We start from the raw sequence: 22,376 nt of genomic DNA on the forward strand, positions 1-22,376 counted from the left end.
TACAAAATGTGGTTTATGACATATAATTTTAGATCAGTAATTACACAACATTTTCAGAATGCAGGATTTATAATATCAGGCAAGATGTCATAGACTTTTATTATCTGACATAAGGAGGCCATAATTATTTTTTTTTTTTACAATTCATTAGCTGGTTTTCTAATATAATGCTTTACTATTAAGACTCTGGAGACCCTTGTTTAAGCTTTAATTAAGCAGTTTACTTGAAATATGAGTATAAGACTTTAAGCTTGGCACAGAATATTACAAATTGAAATACCACTCAATATGTCACTATAAACCAGGCTGTTTGTTTTGGAGTGATGTTGATATTTATAAACCACTTGCCGATAAAAAGAAACACTTTTATGAGACAACATTGAAATATGTGCGATCAAGATTTCTACTCTTACTGTCTATTTCCAGTAAATGAAAGGCTCTGTTCATTCATGCAGGGCTTGATAGTTGTGGAAAAAATCATTCCCATCCAAGTCTCAAGCACATAGAGACAGAATAATTGCCAGTTTCAAGAACAAAAGAGCAGTTTGAAACCATCTGTTTGAGAGTGGACTTGCTATATCAAAGATTTCCTACTGGACAAATTTCTAGACAAAACAAAGCTTCCAGAAGGAGATAGAAAGTATGTATTTTGTGTTAATACATCATTCCAAAATTTGTCATTAGGCCTTTAAAAGTAACAAAAGCTGATTTTTCTATCGCTGTTTTTTTGTTATCTGTCTGTTATAATAGGAAGCAATTTTGCTGTTTCTGGGGTTATTTCTTTTGAGTTCTCCTCAGCTATATTATACACAAATATGAAAATAAACGTGGCAAGACAGAAAGGCTCAGGCCTGAAGGTACAAAGACAGTTATAATCCTAGATCTTTGTGAAATTTCAAATGTAAGACATTCTGTTTCCTTAGGTATCAACTCAGACTTCCTCATTCCCTACTTTCACACAAGTTTAGTTTCAAGAAACCAAAAAATGTGTTTTCATAGGTAGGAAGAAAAGTTAGGTATTATTTACTCTTTTTTTCCAAACAAATTAAATGATCTGTCTAAGGTCCTAGAGTTATGAAAGAGTTAAAGAAAAAATTTACCTGATTTCAGTATCCTTACCGGAGAAGGCAATGGCACCCCACTCCAGTACTCTTGCCTGGAAAATCCCATGGATGGAGGAGCCTGGTAGGCTGCAATCCATGGGGTCACTAAGAGTTGGACATGACTGAGCGACTTCACTTTCACTTTTCACTTTCATGCATTGGAGAAGGAAATGGCAACCCACTCCAGTGTTCTTGCCTGGAGAATCCCAGGGACGGAGGAGCCTGGTGGGTTGCCATCTATGGGGTCACACAGAGTCAGACATGACTGATGTGACTTAGCAGCAGCAGCAGCAGCAGGAGTCATGTTGAAGCTGAAACTCCAATACTTTGGCCACCTGATGTGAAGAGCTGACTCATTTGAAAAAAACCTAATGCTGGGAAAGATTGAGGGTAGGAGGAGAAGGGGACGACAGAGGATGAGATGGTTGGATGGCATCACCGACTCGATGGACATGAGTCTGAGTGAACTCCGGGAGTTGGTGATGGACAGGGAGGCCTGGCATACTGTGATTCATGGAGTCACAAAGAGTCGGACACGACTGAGCGACTGAACTGAAATTAACTGAGGAAGGATCCTGAACTCATTGGAAAGACTCACTGGTCCACTGTTGCCATTGGCATAAAGGGCAAAGGCAAAGATGGCACTCTTGTCATGAATGAGTCATCCTTGTTATGAACCCATGGGGGAAGGCAGTTGGGCTAAGTTAATTTTTGAAGTCCTGTCCCTGCACCAATAGCTAATGGAGGCCTTCATATGCAGTAGATCCTCAATCTGTATTTCTTCACTTCATGTATAAATTAGGTACAAAGCAAACAATATGTGCCTGAAAGTGATGAATCAATAAGAAAAATCTAGACAAAAGTGAATATAGATGCTTTAAAGCCATTATCTGTCAAGCGGATCAGCAAAATTCGAGGGTTTAAAGAGAAAGGAATACCTGTGAGATTTTCTTTAAAATGTGTTGGACTGGGAACTCCCTCTTCTAGTAACACAGGAACACAATTTTAAATCATGCACTGCATAAAATGCCATTTATGTGTGGCATTAATTCCTCCCACTATGATGCAAATCACTTCCATTTGTTATGTCCAAGTTGAAATAACTCGGAGAATATGTTCTCTATAGTAAACCTTCCAGGATACTCCCAACTACATCTCCTGGTACTGCTTAGTGATGGGATAATGTGTAGGGATGTAATAGGACCACGTAAAATTTAATAACTCTGGAAGTGATCTCCTAAATGAGCAATTCAGATCAGCCAATTAAGGAAAATTGAGTGGATATTTGTTACTGAAAAGACTCTGTACATAAATAAGGAGAAAGGAAATGGGGGAAGGTATCAAAAAATTCCTTTGTTTCATTCTTGAATAGAATTTTAGTGTGTCACAATATGGATTTTCTGCAACCTAAGGTTATGCAGTGTAAAGGGCCTTTTTTTAAAAGTTGTCTCAGTGGGTGGCATATATGAGTCGATTAGAATCCACGTAGAAAATCTTCACCTGATGTTCTCTGTCTACCCTTTCACTTTGGCACAGCCAAAAACAATGGTATGTTGTTTGTGTGCCTGGGGACTTAACTCTGTGATATAACTGTTTTTGGCCAGAGTTTCAAAACTGAGCTTCTATACACATGTTGAGTAACACAAAAGTGCCACCTATAGATTGATAATAAATTACATGAATACCTGTGATTCTTATTCTTTAAGGATCATACATTTAAGGAATCTATAGTCCAATTAACATCAACAAGGAAAACTTGGTTATTGCAGTCACTTATCACAGGTAGTTAGTGGAAAAGAAGGACTGGAATCCACATATCCTCCATTCAGTCCAGTCACTCAGTCGTGTCCGACTCTTCGCGAACCCATGAACCGCAGCACGTCAGCCCTCCTTGTCCATCACCAAATCCCGGAGTTTACCCAAACTCATGTCCATCGAGTCGGTGATGCCATCCAGCCATCTCATCCTCTGTCGTCCCCTTCTCTTCCTGCCCTCAGTCTTTCCCAGCATCAGGGTCTTTTCAAATGAGTCAGCTCTTCACATAAGGTGGCCAAAGTATTGGAGTTTTAGCTTCAACATCAGTCCTTCCAATGAACACCCAGGGCTGATTTCCTTTAGGATGGACTGGTTGGATCTCCTTGCAGTCCAAGGAACTCTCCAGAGTCTTCTCCAACACCACAGTTCAAAAGCATCAATTCTTTGGTGCTCAGCTTTCTTTATAGTCCAACTCTCCCATCCATACATGACTACTGGAAAAAACATAGCCTTGACTAGACAGATCTCTGTTGATAATGTCTCTGCTTTTTAATATGCTGTCTAGGTTGATCATAACTTTCCTTCCAAGGAGTAAGCGTCTTTTAATTTCATGACTGCAATCAGCATCTGCAGTGATTTTGGAGCCCCCCAAAATAAAATCAGCCACTGTTTCCACTGTTTCCCCATCTATGTGCCATGAAGTGATGGGACCAGATGCCACGATCTTAGTTTTCTGAATGTTGAGCTTTAAGCCAATGTTTTCACTCTCCTTTTTGACTTTCATCAAGAGGCTCTTTAGTTTTTCACTTTCTGCCTTAAGGGCGGTGTCATCTGCATATCTGAGGTTATTGATATTTCTCCCAGCAATCTTGATTCAAGCTTGTGCTTCCTCCACCCCAGCGTTTCTCATGATGTACTCTGATAAGTTAAATAAGCAGGGTGACAATATACAGCCTTGACATACTCCTTTTCCTATTTGGAACCAGTCTGTTGTTCCATGTCCAGTTCTAACTGTTGCTTCCTGACCTGCATATAAGTTTCTCAAGAGGCAGGTCAGTTGTCTGATAATCCCATCTCTTTCAGAATTTTCCACAGTTTATTGTGATCCACACAGTCAAAGGTTTTGGCATAGTCAATAAAGCAGAAATAGATGTTTTTCTGGAACTCTCTTGCTTTTTCAGTGTTCCAGCAGATGTTGGCAATTTGATCTCTGGTTCCTCTGCCCACATATCCTAACACCTGACAAAACTCAATTTAGACCGTCTCTATCTCTCTGCCTATTACTCTGCGTGAACTTACTCAAAGCTTTTCTGAACCTGTTTCTTTATATGTGTCATTATGAATGATAAAAACATTGATCTCATATTTCAAGAGATGTATGTTAAATACTTATTTTTGTGCCCAGCACAAATTAGGCACTCAACAAATAATAGTAGCTATTGTGATTTTATCATTATTATTATTCTTTCTTAGTCTAATAGGAACAAAATATTAATAGTTGTATAGGATTTGTCTTTCAGGATTGTATTTGAAGCGATAATTCATACTTTTCAAAGTTAGGTAAGAGTCATTTAAAAATGTTATGGTAGCCAGCCTCCAGAATAGTCCCCAGTGATCCCAACCTGCTGATATTCACATGCATAAGTAATCTTCTCCTGCATTGTACCACGGTTAGTCTGTGTGGCCACTATAATATAGCAAAAAGGATGGTATGTATGGTAGGTGGACTGCTGGCTCCTGAAATACATCTACACCCTAACTCCCATATCCCAAACCTATGACCATATTGAATAAATTACCTTACATGGAAAAAAGGGACTTTGCAGAGGTGATTAATTTAAAGAAATTTGAGATGAGATTATCCTGGATTATCTGGGCAGGTCCAATGCAACGAAAAAGATTCTTACAAGATAAAAGAGGCAATCAGAGATTTGAGGATGCTATGCTGAGAATTTTGAAGACAGAGAAAGGGCTGTGAGCTAAGGAATGCGATGGCCTCTAGAAACTGAAACAAGGCAAGGCCAAGAAGTCGATTCTCCTCTCAAAGGAACACAGACCTTGTCCACACCTTGAATTTTGCTCAAAGAAACTCATTTTGGGATTCTGGTCTCCAGAACTGTAATATCATAAATTTTTATGTTGTTGAAGCGACTGAGTTTGTGGCAATTTGTCACAGCCACAATAGGAAACTAATATAGTATGTCACTTCCAAGATAAGGTCATAAAAGACAGTGGCTGCTATCTTGGGTTCCATCTGTCTGTCTTTTGCATGGCTCACTGTGGGGGAAACCAGTATAGTGTCGTAAGGACACCCAAGTAACCTCAGGAGAGGCCCACATGCAAGGAACTGAAACCTACCCACAAACAGGGGGCTCAGAAGCAGATTCTTCAGTCGAACCTCAGATGACTGCAGCCCCAGCAGACAGCTTCATGAGAGACTGATTCAGAACCACCCAGTTCAACCACTCCTATATTCCTGATCTATAGAAACTGTGAATAATGAATGCTTACTGCTTTAAACTGCCAATTTTCAGGGTAATTTTTAGTACTGCAACAGATATCTAATACAATATCCTATGTAGTTGCCTCCCACACACAATCAGGTTGCCTGTGTGACCAGCAGACTACCGCAGAAGTGATGGTGTGAGACTTCTGAAGAAAAGCTTCTAAAAACTAGTGCAACTTCTTTAAACCTATGGGGAGTCAACTCTGGGGAAAGACAGATGCTATGTCATGAGGATACTCATGCAGCGCATGGAGGAACCAGCTCTCCCATACCACCTTGCAACCATGTGAGAGCCAACTTGGAAGTATATCCTCCAGCTTTCAAAGATTCCAGCCCTTCTGGCTTTAAGTCTTTGATCTGAGGCCTCAGACCTTGCTGAGCAGAGACCAGACATACCAGCTCTGCCCTCACTGAATTCTGGACCCAGAGAAACTATGAGATAGGGAATGTTGTTTTAACCCTCTTACTTTTGAGTGCTTTGTTATGTAGCAATGGCTACCTAGTACACTTGGATTAAATATTTAATATTTCCCACTGCATTTTGGGCTTCCCTTGTGGCTCAACTGGAAAGAATCCGCCTACAATGTGGGAGACCTGGGTTCAGTCCCTGGGTTGGGAAGATCCTCTGAAGAAGGGAAAGACTACCCACTCCAGTGTTCTGGCCTGAAGAATTTCATGGACTCTATAGTCCATGGGGTCACAAAGAGTCAGACATCACTGAGTAACTTTCACCTCACCTCACTGCATTTTGGGATTCCTTTGCGGCTCAGACGGTAAAGAATCTGCCTGCAATGCTGAAGACCTGAGTTCAGTTCCTGGGTCGGCAAGATTCCCTGGGGAAAGAAATGGCCACCCACTCCAGTATTGTTGCCTGGAGCCTGGCCAGAGGAGCTACATGGACAGAGGAGCCTGGGGGGCTATAGTCCATGCAGTCACAGAGAGTCGGATATGACTGAGCGACTAACACTTTCACTTTTTCACTGCATTTTAGAAAAATACTTTTTCATGTTTATAATGTAAGTGTATAAGTACCTTTTCAAAATGGCAAATTAGATGTGCAGAGAGCTATCCTCACACTCCTTTTCCTATGATCAGAATCTCTATTGATATTATGTAAAGTGGATATCAGAACTGATAACATGTAGCAGACTCAATTCTTGCTATATGTTTTAGACATCAGTTCAGTTCAGTCGCTCAGTCGTGTCCGACTCTCCGCGACCCCATGAATCACAGCACGCCAGGCCTCCCTGTCCATCACCAACTCCCGGAGTTCACTCAAACTCATGTCCACAGAGTCCGTGATGCCATCCAGCCATCTCATTCTCCGCCGTCCCCTTCTCCTCCCGCCCCCAACCTTTCTCAGCATCAGAGTCTTTTCCAGTGAGTCAACTCGTCGCATGAGGTGGCCAAAGTATTGCAGTTTCAGCTTTAGCATCAGTCCCTCCAATGAACATCCAGGATTGATCTCCTCCAGAATGGACTGGTTGGATCTCCTTGCAGTATAAGGGACTCTCAAGAGTCTTCTCCAACACCACAGTTCAAAAGCATCGATTCTTCGGCGGTCAGCCTTCTTCACAGTCCAACTCTCACATCCATACATGACCACGGGAAAAACCATTGCCTTGACTAGACGGACCTTGGTTGGCAAAGTAATGTCTCTGCTTTTTAATATACTATCAAGGTTGGTCATAACTTTCCTTCCAAGGAGCAAGCGTCTTTTAATTTCATGGCTGCAATCAGCATCTGTAGTGATTTTGGAGCCCAAAAAAATAAAGTCTGACACTGTTTCCACTGTTTTTCCATCTATTTCCCATGAAGTGATGGGACCAGATGCCATGATCTTTGTTTTCTGAATGTTGAGCTTCAAGCCAACCTTTTCACTCTCCTCTTTCACTTTCATCAAGAGGCTTTTGAGTTCCTCTTCACTTTCTGCCATAAGGGTAGTGTCATCTGCATATCTGAGGTTATTGATATTTCTCCCGGCAATCTTGATTCCAGCTTGTGCTTCTTCCAGCCCAGCGTTCCTCATGATGTACTCTGCATATAAGTTAAATAAGCAAGGTGACAATATACAACCTTGACGTACACCTTTTCCTATTTGGAACCAGTCTGTTGTTCCATGTCCAGTTCTAACAGTTGCTTCCTGACCTGCATACAGGTTTCTCAAGAGGCAGGTCAGGTGGTCTGGGATTCCCATCTCTTTCAGAATGTTCCACAGTTTATTGTGATCCACACAGTCAAAGGCTTTGGCATAGTCAATAAAGCAGAAATAGATGTTTTTCTGAAACTCTCTTGCTTTCTCCATGATCCAGCGGATGTTGGCAATTTGATCTCTGGTGCCTCTGCCTTTTCTAAAACCTGCTTGAACATCTGGGAGTTCACGGTTTATATACTGCTGAAGCCTGGCTTGGAGAATTTTGAGCATGACTTTACTAGCGTGTGAGATGAGTGCAATTGTGTGGTAGTTTGAGCATTCTTTGGCATTGCCTTTCTTTGGGATTGGAATGAAGACTGACCTCTTCCAGTCCTGTGGCCACTGCTGAGTTTTCCAAATCTGCTGGCATATTGAGTGCAGCACTTTCACAGCATCATCTTTCAAGACTTGAAATAGCTCAACTGGAATTCCATCACCTCCACTAGCTTTGTTCCTAGTGATGCTTTCTAAGGCCCACTTGACTTCACATTCCAAGATGTCTGGCTCTAGGTCAGTGATCACGTTATCGTGACTATCTTGGTCGTGAAGATCTTTTTTGTACAGTGCTTCTGTGTATTCCTGCCACCTCTTTTTAATATCTTCTGCTTCTGTTAGGTCCATACCATTTCTGTCCTTTATCGAGCCCATCTTTGCATGAAATGTTCCCTTGGAATCTCTAATTTTCTTGAAGAGCTCTCTTGTTTTTCCTATTCTGTTGTTTTCCTCTATTTCTTTGCATTGATCACTGAGGAAGGCTTTCTTATCTCTCCTTGCTATTCTTTGGAACTCTGCATTCAGATGCTTATATCTTTCCTTTTCTCCTTTGCTTTTCGCCTCTCTTCTTTTCACAGCTATTTGTAAGGCCTCCTCAGACAGCCATTTCGCTCTTTTGCATTTCTTTTCCATGGGGATGGTCTTGGTCCCTGTCTCCTGTACAATGTCACGAACCTCCATCCAGAGTTCATCAGGCACTCTATCAATCAGATCTAGTCCCTTAAATCTATTTCTCACTTCCACTGTATAATCATAAGGAATTTGATTGAGGTCATATCTGAATGGTCTAGTGGTTTTCCCTACTTTCTTCAATTTAAGTCTGAACTTTGCAATAAGGAGTTCATGATCTGAGCCACAGTCAGCTCCTGGTCTTGTTTTCGCTAACTGTATACAGCTTCTCCATCTTTGGTTGCAAAGAATATAATCAATCTGATTTCGGTGTTGACCATCTGGTGATGTCCATGTGTAGAGTCTTCTCTTGTGTTGTTGGAAGAGGGTGTTTGCTATGACCAGTGCATTCTCTTGACAAAACTCTATTAGCCTTTGCCCTGCTTCATTCCGTGCTCCAAGGCCAAATTTGCCAGTTACTCCAGGTGTTTCTTGACTTCCTACTTTTGCATTCCAGTCCCCTATAATGAAAAGGACATCTTTTTTGGGTGTTAGTTCTAAAAGGTCTTGTAGGTCTTCATAGAACCGATTAACTTCGGCTTCTTCAGCATTACTCGTTGGGGCATAGGCCTGGATTACTGTAATATTGAATGGTTTGCCTTGGAAACGAACAGAAATCATCCTGTCATTTTTAAGATTGCATCCAAGTACTGCATTTCGGATTCTTTTGTTGACCATGATGACTACTCCATTTCTTCTAAGGGATTCCTGCCCACAGTAGTAGATATAATGGTCGTCTGAGTTAAATTCACCCATTCCAGTCCATTTTAATTCACTGATTCCTAGAATGTCAACGTTCACTCTTGCCATCTCCTGTTTGACCACTTCCAATTTGCCTTGATTCATGGACCTAACATTCCAGGTTCCTATGCAATACTGCTCTTTACAGCACCGGACCTTGCTTCTATCACTGGTCACATCCACAACTGGGTTCTGGTTTTGCTTTTGCTCCATCCCTTTATTCCTTCTATAGTTATTTCTCCACTGAGCTCCAGTAGCATACTGGGCACCTACTGACCTGGGGAATTCCTCATTCAGTATCCTATCATTTTGCCCTTTGTTACGACATATGACAGCTTTATTTTTATAGCCACAATTCACGAAGGCAGAAATCTCCATAGCTGAGTTCACTTTGCTCACATATTCCTTATTTCACGTGGTTTCGATGTATGGAAGGGATGCAAGAAATGAGGCTTATTGACAGCAGCTAATTGAAAACAATGTTTAAGCGTAAGTCCTGCTCTCTTGGGAATTCAGTTAGTCTATTTAAACTCCAACTGCATTTCTGGATAGCAGCCCTCTTACATGCTTTCCCTTTCCCTCATTCTCCCAAGAAGAGGAGCTGGACCCTTTCCCTCATTTTCCCAAGTAAGAGGAAGAAGCTTACTTAATGTCTTGAAATGGGGCTGAGGAGACCCATCTGATCTATGCATTGGCCTTTTGTCTTTACTCGTCTTCTCTAAGCTGCAGTTGGTCCAGCCTCACCTTGGGATGTTCTCTGTTCTCATTTCACTGGCTGCTGAAGCTTCTGAGGCTGATGTAACTAGGAACATCTGTTTTCTTCCACAGGCAGTTCATGGGCTTCCTACTTTGCACACCGTCTCCACCTTGCTCTTGCCCTTGACTTCTATTAGTGCTGCTAATCCACTGAAACTTTGCCATTTTATCAAGTCACCCTGCAACCTCACAAATAGCATCTACTCTCTCCCCAGAATAGAGACCCTCAAGCAGGTACAATGGCTCTCAATTCTCAGAACCTCCTCACACATCACAGTGAATATGGGAATTGACTTGTTTCCCTTCTGTATGCTCTGGGACTGAGGGGCACTGGGGGGATGGGGACTAATTTTCTCAGTGAGCCTAGCTTCTCCAGCTGGTCTGTCAGAGTGCTACAGAATTTTGTAATACCTTACTTACATGAAGACAGGAACAACTCTTTATCTGTCTGGCCAAGAGGAAGCCTGGGAAATTGTTTGTTTGTTTTTTCTTCAATGCTCTGTGTAACCAGTTAAATATGGGAGACCTAATCATCAACAAGTTAATCTAACTTTTAGGTAGAATTAACATGAGTGATTTGTAAATTCATACTATATGTATTCAACATGGAGCAAAGCTAGATCAATGCATTTAAAGACCTTCTTATTCATGCCTACATGTGTGCATAGAATTTTGTTTTATTATAGTAAACATGCCTATTCATACCTTCAACAAAACAGCATGCTGTATGTGGCACTGTGTCATGTCCCAGACCACACAGCATTTATCATCAAGTCTAGCAAGACTGATAAGATCCTGTTTCAACCCAAGGGCAGCTTTTGGGGTGAAGGGCCAAGGAGTCCTAAAATAATTTAGCAATTTAGTCTATGAAAACAATGGAAGAAGTGAATGGGGAACATAATTAAAAGTCCTGTGTGGATCTCCATAAACAAGGTCTCACACTGGGCTGGGCCTCCATGGACACCCAGCCTTGAGCTGTATCTCTCAGTCAGGAAAAGCCTGGGAGACAAGAGTTTCTGACCTCTAACACTGAGCTCATCCTATAAACCACTTTTTCTTGCCTCTTTCTTTCCCTGCCTTTACTTGCCACTGCTTATGCCTTCTTAGCAGTATAAAGAATGGTAACGATTAAGAGCACAGCTTCTAGAGACAGACATCTTGATTCCAATTCCAGCTTGACCACTTATTAGCTGTGAGAACTGGTCGAGTTACTTAGTTTTTCCTTGTGTTACTTTTCTGATCTGTGAATAGAATGAGGATGCTAGTATCCACCCCATTGGGCTGTTGTGGGAGACTAAATAAAATCTATATGTTAAGTCCTAATGGTGGGAAACAATAATTATTACTTATCATTATTTTCCCTCTATTTTGCCTTCCCACTCTCTATTAGCTAGCTCAGCTACCAGAACAAAATACCGCAGACTTGGCGGCTTAAACAATAGACATTTACTTCTCACAGTTCTGGAGGTTGGAGGTCTAAGATCGTGGTGTCAGCAGGGTAGGTTTCATTCTGAAGCGTTTTCTCTTGTCTTGTCAGCAGCTGGTCTTGTGTGTTTTCCCATGACCTCTTCTTTGTGTGCATACTGGGTCAAGAGAGAAAGTGACTGATCCCTGATATTTCTCCTTATAAAGAGAGTCCTATGAGAGCACCACCCTTATGACCTCATTTAACCTTAATTGGTTCCTGAGAGGCCTTATCTCCAAGACAGACACACTGGGTTTAGAGTGTCAACATGTGGATTTGAGGGGCACACAAACATTCATACATAACTATTCCTCCCCATGTCCACACTCAATTTCTTCGTTTACCCCCACTTCCTATCAGTTCAGTTCAGTTCAGTTGCTCAGTCGTGTCCGACTCTTTGCGACCCCATGAATCACAGCACGCCAGGCCTCCCTGTCCATCACCAACTCCTGGAGTTCACTCAAACTCATGTCTATCGAGTCGGTGATGCCATCCAGCCATCTCATTCTCTGTCGTCCCCTTCTCCTCCCTATACCTAAAGTCAAAACTAATTTACTAAATGGCTAGAAATTCTTGGTAAAAGTCACACAGGGCAAAATGTCTGATGCAATAGAATGCTAGCTTTTTCACAGTTTCTACCTTTTGTCAAAAGATGTCCTCTGGGTTGGTCATGAGCTTGTGTCTAGTTAGTAATGAAGAATAGTTTGCAACACTTACCTATTTTGCAAACAATGCTGCCTAAAACACTACCCCAAAACTCAGTGGCTACAAATAATAAGTGTGTCATGTTCATACAGCTGGAATCAGGTACAGTTCAGAGACTTAGCCTGTGTGATTCTCCTGGCCTCAACTGGCCTCTTTTGTCTGCCTGGGAGTAGATTGCCTCTTGGCTGGGGTGTCTTTCTGGGCTTCATCTGGCTGGAGCAACTCATCTCTCCAGGCCTCATTTTCCATGTCTCTCACATCCTTCCAGCAGGTTTCCCCAGATGTGTTCTTCCCTGAGGTGCAGCAGTAAGCCCGTGTCCAGTCCTGGGAACAGACAACAGAAGAAAACACTTGAGGTGTCGTGGGAAGAATGAGGCACTATAGCCATTCTGCAACGTGCTCCCCCCAAGGAGCATTTCTCTCTCTACCTCTCTGCTCCTTTTTTCACTTTAAAATTTCATCGGTTTACATTAGAGAGGGTATGTGATTACACATCCTGTGTGCTGGTGGGGAAAGTTTTACCACGTAGTTCACCAATTACCTTTTGAGCACATGGACCATATTTTTGTAAATGATACCGCGGTGTCTATAAGAAAAAAGGCTTTCTTCATAAGGGTAGTGTGTATTTTGGTTCTTTGAGTTTGGGCTGGTTTTTTTGTTAGGAAACATATTTAGAGAAAGTTCTGAGACTAATTTAACTTCATTTCTTATTGTTTTTCAATCTGAGAAACTTTGTTCTGTGTGCTATATATCTCACAGAGAAGAGTACGCGAATATACATTATACGGCTGAAAAGCATCAAAAGCTCTTTCTAATTTCTGCTTCATTGACTATGTCAAAGCCTTTGACTGTGTGGATCACAATAAACTGTGGAACATTCTGAAGGAGATGGGAATCCCAGACCACCTGACCTGCCTCTTGAGAAACCTGTATGCAGGTCAGGAAGCAACACTTAGAACTGGACATGGAACAACAGACTGGTTCCAAATAGGAAAAGGTGTACGTCAAGGTTGTATATTGTCACCTTGCTTATTTAACTTATATGCAGAGTACATTATGAGGAACGCTGGGCTGGAAGAAGCACAAGCTGTAATCAAGATTGCTGGGAGAAATATCAATAACCTCAGATATGCAGATGACACCACCCTTATGGCAGAAAGTGAAGAGGAACTCAAAAGCCTCTTGATGAAAGTGAAAGAAGAGAGTGAAAAGGTTGGCTTGAAGCTCAACATTCAGAAAACAAAGATCATGGCATCTGGTCCCATCACTTCATGGGAAATAGATGGAAAAACAGTGGAAACAGTGTCAGACTTTATTTTTTTGGGCTCCAAAATCACTGCAGATGCTGATTGCAGCCATGAAATTAAAAGACGCTTGCTCCTTGGAAGGAAAGTTATGACCAACATTGATAGTATATTAAAAAGCAGAGACATTACTTTGCCAACCAATGTCCTTCTAGTCAAGGCAATGGTTTTTCCCGTGGTCATGTATGGATATGAGAGTTGGACTGTGAAGAAAGCTGATCGCCGAAGAATTGATGCTTTTGAACTGTGGTGTTGGAGAAGACTCTTGAGAGTCCCTTATACTGCAAGGAGATCCAACCAGTCCATTCTAGAGGAGATCAATCCTGGATGTTCATTGGAGGGACTGATGCTAAAGCTGAAGCTGCAATACTTTGGCCACCTCATGCGACGAGTTGACTCACTGGAAAAGACTCTGATGCTGGGAAAGGTTGGGGGCGGGAGGAGAAGGGGACGACAGAGAATGAGATGGCTGGATGGCATCACCGACTCTGTGGACATGAGTTTGAGTGTACTCCGGGAGTTGGTGATGGACAGGGAGGCCTGGCGTGCTGTGATTCATGGGGTCGCGGAGAGTCGGACACGACTGAGCGACTGAACTGAACTGAACTGAATGTATTATTAATACATTCAAATTATCTTCAAGTTTAACTTAGTACCCAGTTGTGACTGAGAGCGAGGGAATTTGATCTGGGGAAATTAAACTGTCATGTGCTGCCACCTTGTGTACTGTGCCTATAAGCATCATTACTTTCCATTCTCATCTCGAGAAACTAACCGAAAAAAAAAAAAAAAATACTGCAATGGAGACATATTGTCCTTTTAAAGAGGAGGGGTTTCTTAATCCTTTTTGTGCTCATGGGACTCTTCAGGAACCTATGGACCTCTTTTTAGAATAATGTTTTTAAATTATGAAATAAAATAATAGAAACTCTAAATATAGTTACCAAAAGATTAAAATGAAAAATGTGCAATAAACTAGCATGTATACTTCTTCATTAATAGGGCTTCCCTGGTGGCTCAGATGGTAAAGAATCTGCCAGCAATGCCAGAGACCCGGGTTTGATCCCTGGGTCAGGAAGATCATAGTAACCAGAATATTTAAAATGATAAATGTACCATAAACCAGCATATATACTTATTCATTAATATATTAAGTAAATCCAGTGGCCAGTCTAATAACTACTGTGATCTCAAATAAGTAAATAGTGTAAATATATTTGAGATATTGACAACATGTAACGTGATTTGAAAATGTGTGTCACAGGCTAATCCTATTAAGGTTTGTTGCTTGTATTCATACTTAAAGGAAATGCTAAACTATAGTTTAAAATTATTAGGAAAATATGTTATTTTTTCCTAAGTTGACAGACCACTTGAGTTCAAGCCATGGGCCTTTTGGGATACAGAGACCCCAAATTAATCATTCCTGACTCTTAATATAGTTAATATTTGATCACTAAATAAGGAAATATTAGACATCAAAACTTCCAAAAACAAATTTTCATTAAGAACCTATAAGTCTATAGAAGTCTTCTTTGAATAAGGTATTATTAAAGAACAAAGCATTTTTTTCTCATAAATATTATTTTTCTACATCATGCTATAATAAACATTTATATGATATAGGATATTTCTAATACTTTTATGCATGCATGTGTGCGTACTCAGTTGTGTCTGATTCTTTGTGACCCTTTGGACTGTAGCCTGCCAGGTTCCTCTGTCCATGGGATTTTTCAGGCAGGAATACTAGAGTTGGATGCCATTTCCTCCTCCAGGGGATCTTCCCGACCCAGGAATCAAACCTGTGTCTCCTACTTCTCCTGCATTACAGGTGGATTCTTTACCTGTAGGTCTACAAAATAGATGCTAGGTTTTATTTGATTTCATAAGAAACTGACTACCTGGATTCTGATCCAAGACTTGTCTTTAACTGATTCAATGACCTTGTACATTTCTCTCCTTTGCCTCCCTCTTTCCTTCCTCCATTCCTCCCTTTCTTGTTCTCGGCTACTTTCCTTCCTTGCTGTTTTCTTCCCTCCTTACTTTTCCGTTTCTTTACTCCTCTCTCCCTCCTCCCTCTTCCTTTTTCTTTCTCTCTCCTCTTTATTTTGCCTTCAACAAACTTTTAATAAGAGACAAACAAGTGCTAAGAATTGTGCTAAGCAGGGCATGATGATCTAAGACACTTCACAGTTAATTATAATAGAGCATGATCCAGAGGCAGACTGACCACACACCTAAAGCAGCTTAAGCTTCTGTGTACAGCCACTCTCCTCTATATCTGCAAGGTCTGCATCCGTAGATTGAACTCAGAGCAGATTGAAAATATTCAGGAGAAAAATCTTTTCAGAAAGTTCCAAAAAGCGCAACTTGAATTTGGCATACTCTGCCAACTAATTATGTAATATTTGCATTCTATTTACAAGTATTTACATGGTATTTATATTTCATTAGGTATTATAAGTACTCTGGAGATGATTAAAAGTATACAGGAGGATGTGTGCTGGTTATATGCAAACGCTCCACCATTTTATATAAGGAACTTGAGTGTCTGGATTTTGGCATCTGTCTGGGGTTCTATAATTTGTCCCCCTCAGACACAGAAGGATAGCTGTCCTACTTTCATGGTTCCAAGGAGACTTAGCAGTGATTTTACATGTTTCTATAGTTTTATAAAATTTATAAAGTGAGAAATTTAAACCACAATCAGTTAAGACCACTGTCTCTTTGAGTCTCTACTTACGCTCATGTTCATTGCTTTTAGAGTGCCTAGGCATTTTGAGATCCTGTTAAGCAGAAGCTGAGCAAGAGATACATTTAGATTGGATTTAGTGAGATGCATTTATGTGGTTCATACTCATTTTCATGTACAGGGAAGATTCCCAAGGGTACTGTCAGTCAATACCTAAGAATTTTTTCTAGTCAGTTTCTTCTGTTTAGTTAGTTTTTGCATACTTATGGAGAAGTCTACATATAATTTGTCATTTTAACCTTCAAGAAGGAGGTAGCCAAATCTGTGTGGCTATGAAGGTTAACATTACAAAGGCCTTTCCTCACCAAGATGAAGTGATACTTGATCTGTTTTTGCCCACTTGAAACACTAGACTCAAGTAGAATAGTTAGAATCCATTCCATTTAGTGTCTCTCTATAAATACTGTCTCTAAGACAGTTTTTGGTTGTTTTAACACATGCTTCCATGAAGTAAACCAAAGATTGTTGCCTATTACCAAAACACCATTTCCTAAGAAGACTGCTGCTTTTGCAACGTGCCAACTTGGCTGGGCTGAACTCTGTTTCCTAGAACTCTCTTTCCTCTGTGTCTCTGGTTCAGCCCTCAGGAGATTCTTGTGTGAGATTTGAAGGATGGAGGTAAAGCCACAGACATTTTTATAACTCACACATATTGTCATTTATCTGCTTTTTTACCTTGTTGGTGGAAAGCAGCTGCTCAGTCTTTCCCACGAACCTCTTCATTACTTCCAGCTCCTAGGCCTGCAGTGTTTTTGTAATAGCTGCACAATGAAGGCTCCTAGCTTCTGCAAGACTCCCATCCCCTCAACGTCAGACATGAAACACAGGTTTCAGTCTCTCCTCCTGAACTCAAGCTCTTGCTTTTGGGTCAAGCTTGTTCTCTCACTCTCCTACTTACCATCCATCTTCTCCTCCCGACGACCTGCCCCATGGACTTGAAACTCCAGCAACAAGAATGATAGCTTTACAGAGACTGTTTTACCAGCTCCCACCATTGCATAAACTCCAATCCCTATCACAAATGACTGATTGTCACAGATATATTTCCTAATGGTTCTGCTTCTCTGACTGAACCTTGACTGATACAAAGACATACACATATTTATATAAATATACTGTGGTGGCTAATTAACTCCCAATCTTTCTCACTGAAGGAACTGATGACTGTGCTTAACCAGCATAGCTGAAGGATAGTCTCTGTTCTGATTCTGTCTGGACCCCTCAGTCCACTCCAGGATTTCCATGTCCCCTACTGCTCCAGTCCTGCAGTATCCATGCTGGAAGGTCATCAGAGACAGTGATGCTCAGTGCTCTCAGCCTTAGCCCAACACTCTTCTATTCTCCCGGGCCACATTCTCTGGAGTGTTATCCACGTTCTCTCAAGCAGTAGTGTTGGGAGGGTCACTTAAAAGCCTAGAAGAGTCAAACTGAGAATGGAGCCACCCACTCTGCAGCCTTGGACCTTCTGTGTATGTGTTATACCAGTCATCATGGCCTGGCAGCAGGAGCTTGGAAATGTGTTCCGTTCCGTTCCGTCACTCAGTCGTGTCCGACTCTTTGCGACCCCATGGACTGAGCCTACCAAGCTTCTCTGTCCATGGGATTCTCCAGGCAAGAATACTGGAGTGGGTTACCGTTTCCTTCTCCAGGGGATCTTCCCAACCCAGGGATCGAACCCGGGTCTCTCGCATTGGAGGCAGACGCTTTAACCTCTGAGCCACCAGGGAAGCCCTGGAAATGTGTAGGCTTTACTATTTAATCACTTCATGTCCATCATCCTGTGAGTTATAGTAGTGCTAGCTGTTAGCTAAGCATTTCCTTCATAAAACTATACACTAGGCCAAGTTGGGCTTCCCTGGCAGCGCAGTAGTAAAGAATCCACCTGCAATGTAGCAGATGCGGGTTAGATTCCTGCATTGGAAAGATCCACTGGAGAAGACAATGGCACCCCACTCCAGTACTCTTGCTGGGAAATCCCATGGATGGAGGAGCCTGGTAGGCTGCAGTCCATGGGTCGCGAAGAGTCAGACACAGCTGAGTGACTTCACTTTCACTTTTCACTTTCGTGCATTGGAGAAGGAAATGGCAACCCACTCCAGTGTTCTTGCCTGGAGAATCCCAGGGACAGGAGCCTGATGAGCTGCCGTCTATGGGGTCGCACAGAGTCGGACACGACTGACGCGACTTAGCAGCAACAGCAGCCAGTATTTTTGCCTGGGAAATACTATGGATACTGGAGCATGGTGGGCTACAGTCCATGGTGTGGCAAAGAGCTGGACATAACTTAGCAACTAAACAACAACAATACAGCCAAGTTACATCCCTAAAATCCAGTTTATGGCTCTAGAATAGTATTCAGTGGACATAGGTTCCCAAGGGGGTGGCTATAGAGTGTTGGGTTGCCTCAGAGTCATTACCAAATTTACTTATACAGACATCAGAAGAGATTAAGCCTTTTATTTCATATTTTGCACATTCTTTAAAAATAGCTTTTAAATGTAATAGCTCAACTATCAACTTTTATCTGAGGTCTTCCTCAATTCCTCCAGACAGAGCTAATATCTTCTTGGTATGATTATAGCAAATTTCACATTGTATAGTGATCAGATACTTGTCCAGCTTATCCACAAGACTATAATCATTTAAGGTGAAAAAAAAATCACACTTTTTTCACCTTTGCCTAACTAGTGCCTAGCATATTAATGAATTTTATTAAAATTTTGATAAATGAATATTTAAGTTTTTGTCATCTCTGATCTGATATTAGGAAAAATAACTCTTAATTACTTTTTTATGTTACCAAATATCTGGATGTATCAATATGTTAATAAGCTATCTAAAAATTAAAATGTTACTACTATTTATGACCCTCTGTAGCAATGTTATCCAGTAGAACTTTCTGCAATGGTGGCAGAAATTTGCTTCTGCAATTATGAACTTGAAATGTGGCCAGCATAGCTCTGGATATTTGACAATATGTAGGCATTTCTACAAAGATAATCTATAACTTTGATTCTTTTAAAAATGTTACAAAGTTCTATTGGTTTCCTCCCTCTGAGAGTCAGTTTTTTGAACTAGATATAAAGGGGAAATGTATCATGTGAGAACAAATATTGATAAGATAATCTTTTCCAAAATGGTCTTTCAGTTGAGTAACATCTTTGATTTGTAGCTGTTGTTAATAACTTTCAGAATGTTGCCCATTCACTCATGATATTTTCTGTTCAATTTTTTAAAGATTTTTTTTTTTAATTCTTAAAGAATCTAACAGGATAAAATATAAGCCTGTCAGACCAATGCCATCTATGTCATGAGCTCATAGTAGTTTTTCAAGGAAATTTGTGACTATGAGTAGAGAGCCATTTGGGGCTTCCCTCGTGCCTTAATAGGAAAGAATCTGCCTGCCAATGCAGGAGACACGGATTGGGTCGAGACAATCCTGTGGAGCAGGAAATGACAACCTACTCCAATATTCTTGTCTGGAAAAACCCATAGACAGAGGAGCCTGGTGGGCTAAATCTGTGGAGTGACAAAGAGTGGGACACGACTTAACAACTGAACAACTGAGACCCATTTTCTGCAGTATATATTTTTACTGTAAAATGAATATACTATTGTTGGCCAATAATCTTCATCTTAATCTCTGATTAAAAAAACTTTTTCCTGAAATTATAGAACCATTCTGTCAAAATAACTATGCATAGTTTACTGAACATTTTTATATAGAGCTGTCTATTAAACACAAGTATTGAGTTCAGAAGTTTTGATTTGGGGTTGGGGAGGGGCATTTTTGCTCTTTACTTCAAAAAGAGACAACAGAAAAAAAACAAATCTATAAAAATTATTAATTCATTCAGTATTCTTGGGTTAAATACATACAAAAAATACTCAACAGCAGTAAGAAGGTTTCAACTGGTAAAGTTTATAAAAGAGGACTGTAAAATTGATGATATATCTGAAGTTTTATCATATATGTGTAATGTATTTGTATTTATCAAGGAATCCAAAAGACGAATGGCATGTGAACATTTTTTAAAAATGGCTTATATTCAGAGATTGTATTAATTTAAACCAAGGATCTCAAAAGAATTAGCTAACCAACTAGACTCACAGTAGCTAAATTTAAAAAACTCACATTTACAAAACATTTCATCTATTATTTAACTGTAGAATTTTTTAAAGTAAAATGAGATCCACTTTTCAAAAGCATCAAGTGATGCTGCAAGTGTGAAAGCCATTTAAGATTCAAAGGAATTGCAGGATAAGAAATACATAAAATGAAATCTGTTCTTTACATAATATTCAAGATTTGTATTTATATACTACATTTTTGAGAATCTATGCATTTGTTTATACAGACCTGGGTTTAGATATAGGCTCAACATTTATTAGTATTCTTGAACAGATTCTGTGCTTCAATTTCTCCATCAGGAAACTGTAGATAATCATCATCATGACTTTTATACAAGAAGCGGTTAGAACATTAAGTACTCAATAAATATTAGTCTCAAAAAAGGCAAAGTTGGCTAATATAAGTGCTTTTTCTGAAATTCCACATATTCAGGTCTCTCACCTTTAGTTTATTTCTTAAAATGTAAATTTTCATAATATAATCTTCAATAATACTTTTTATTATCTTTCAAGTATAAGCTAGAGCAAGATAAATCAGGGCAGTCGTAAGCCTGCAGAAAGATCAAAGGTTAAGAAATTGCAATTGAGTCAAACTAAAATTCTACTTACTGCCTTTTTAGTGTCTAAGACCATATGCAAAAATAATTATGAAGAGTAAATTGAACAGCAGTAGCAAAAGTAACCTTTTGCAAGTAAATCACAGAAACAGTTGTTAATATCATTACATTACAACTTGAAGTTGCTAGTGGGATTCTCATGAAGAATTGGAATCTTTTTGAAAAAATCAGCAGCAACAGAGAGGAAAAAAAAGGCAATCTTTATTCTATTCCAGAATTCTAGTACGAGATGAATCACAAGAGGGTGAATCAGTAGTGACAGCTGGGAAAAAAAGAAAAGTAAGCAGATCAAATCCCTACAGCCTGAAAGAAGAAAGGATTATACTGCAAACTGACCTCAGATGAAGAGATGACCCAGTGCTTAACCAGCAGGAAGGCCCATATGCTGAAGGCCCATATGCTACCTAACAGCAGGGAGATGGGAAAGATGCCCAGTCAGGGATTCTATCAAGGCTCTGATTAGATAATGAATGGAAATATCATTGGAGTTAGATCTAAGTCTAAATCTTGGCTCAGTTGTTTGTTAGCGATGCAGTGTTAGGCAAGTTGTTTAAACTCTCTAAGCTTCATTTTCATTTCTGTAAGATAAGGATAATATTTGTAGTTTCTTACAGTTTTATTGCATTAAAAAACACAACATCTGTGAAGCAGTTAGCATGATTTCTGGCAGAAAGTAACTTTGATAATATTATTTAAAGATGAAACAAGATCCCTAAGTAACTGTAGATTACTAGATATTAAACTATTAATCACCAGGTTGAGTCTTTGAGCTATGAATTGACTGACAGCTCTACATTAAGTTTTTTATTAAAGATGTTATGTCTTTTATCTTTTTTTGATTTTGGGAGTTTTTCTTAGGTTCTCTTATGTTTTGGTTTGTTGATCTTTCTCATGACCTCCTAACCCAGTGTTTCTAAAGTCAGCTATAATGGGATATGAGGTCAGACCAAAAATGCCTCTATGCTTCTGAAAGTCAGGACCAGTCTTATTATCTCATTTAGAAATGTTCCTACTGAATTAACCCTAAGGAAGGCTTCTGCGTTTAGAGAACAGTGTAGACGTCACGTGCACTGGCTTCAAGGTGTTCCGCCTATGACAAAGACAGGGGAGGCATACATAAGCAGGTTTTTTACAATTACTAATAGTATGTTGAGTTGGTTATTTTGAAATATAAAAAATATCGTTGAGGTAAAACAATTCTATTAGCTGGAATGTAGGTTTTATTTCAGAAGTAAATGTATTCAGATGTTTATTTCAGATGTAACAGCAATGTTCGGAGAAGGCAATGGCAAGCCACTCCAGTACTCTTGCCTGGAAAATCCCATGGATGGAGGAGCCTGGTGGGCTGCAGTCCATGGGGTCGCTAGGGGTCGGACACGACTGAGCGACTTCACTTTCACTTTTC

Source organism: Moschus berezovskii, chromosome 5 (genome assembly GCF_049115385.1).
Source record: "Moschus berezovskii isolate FMDL1 chromosome 5, NW_MosBer_1.0, whole genome shotgun sequence".
Lineage (NCBI taxonomy): Eukaryota > Metazoa > Chordata > Mammalia > Artiodactyla > Moschidae > Moschus > Moschus berezovskii.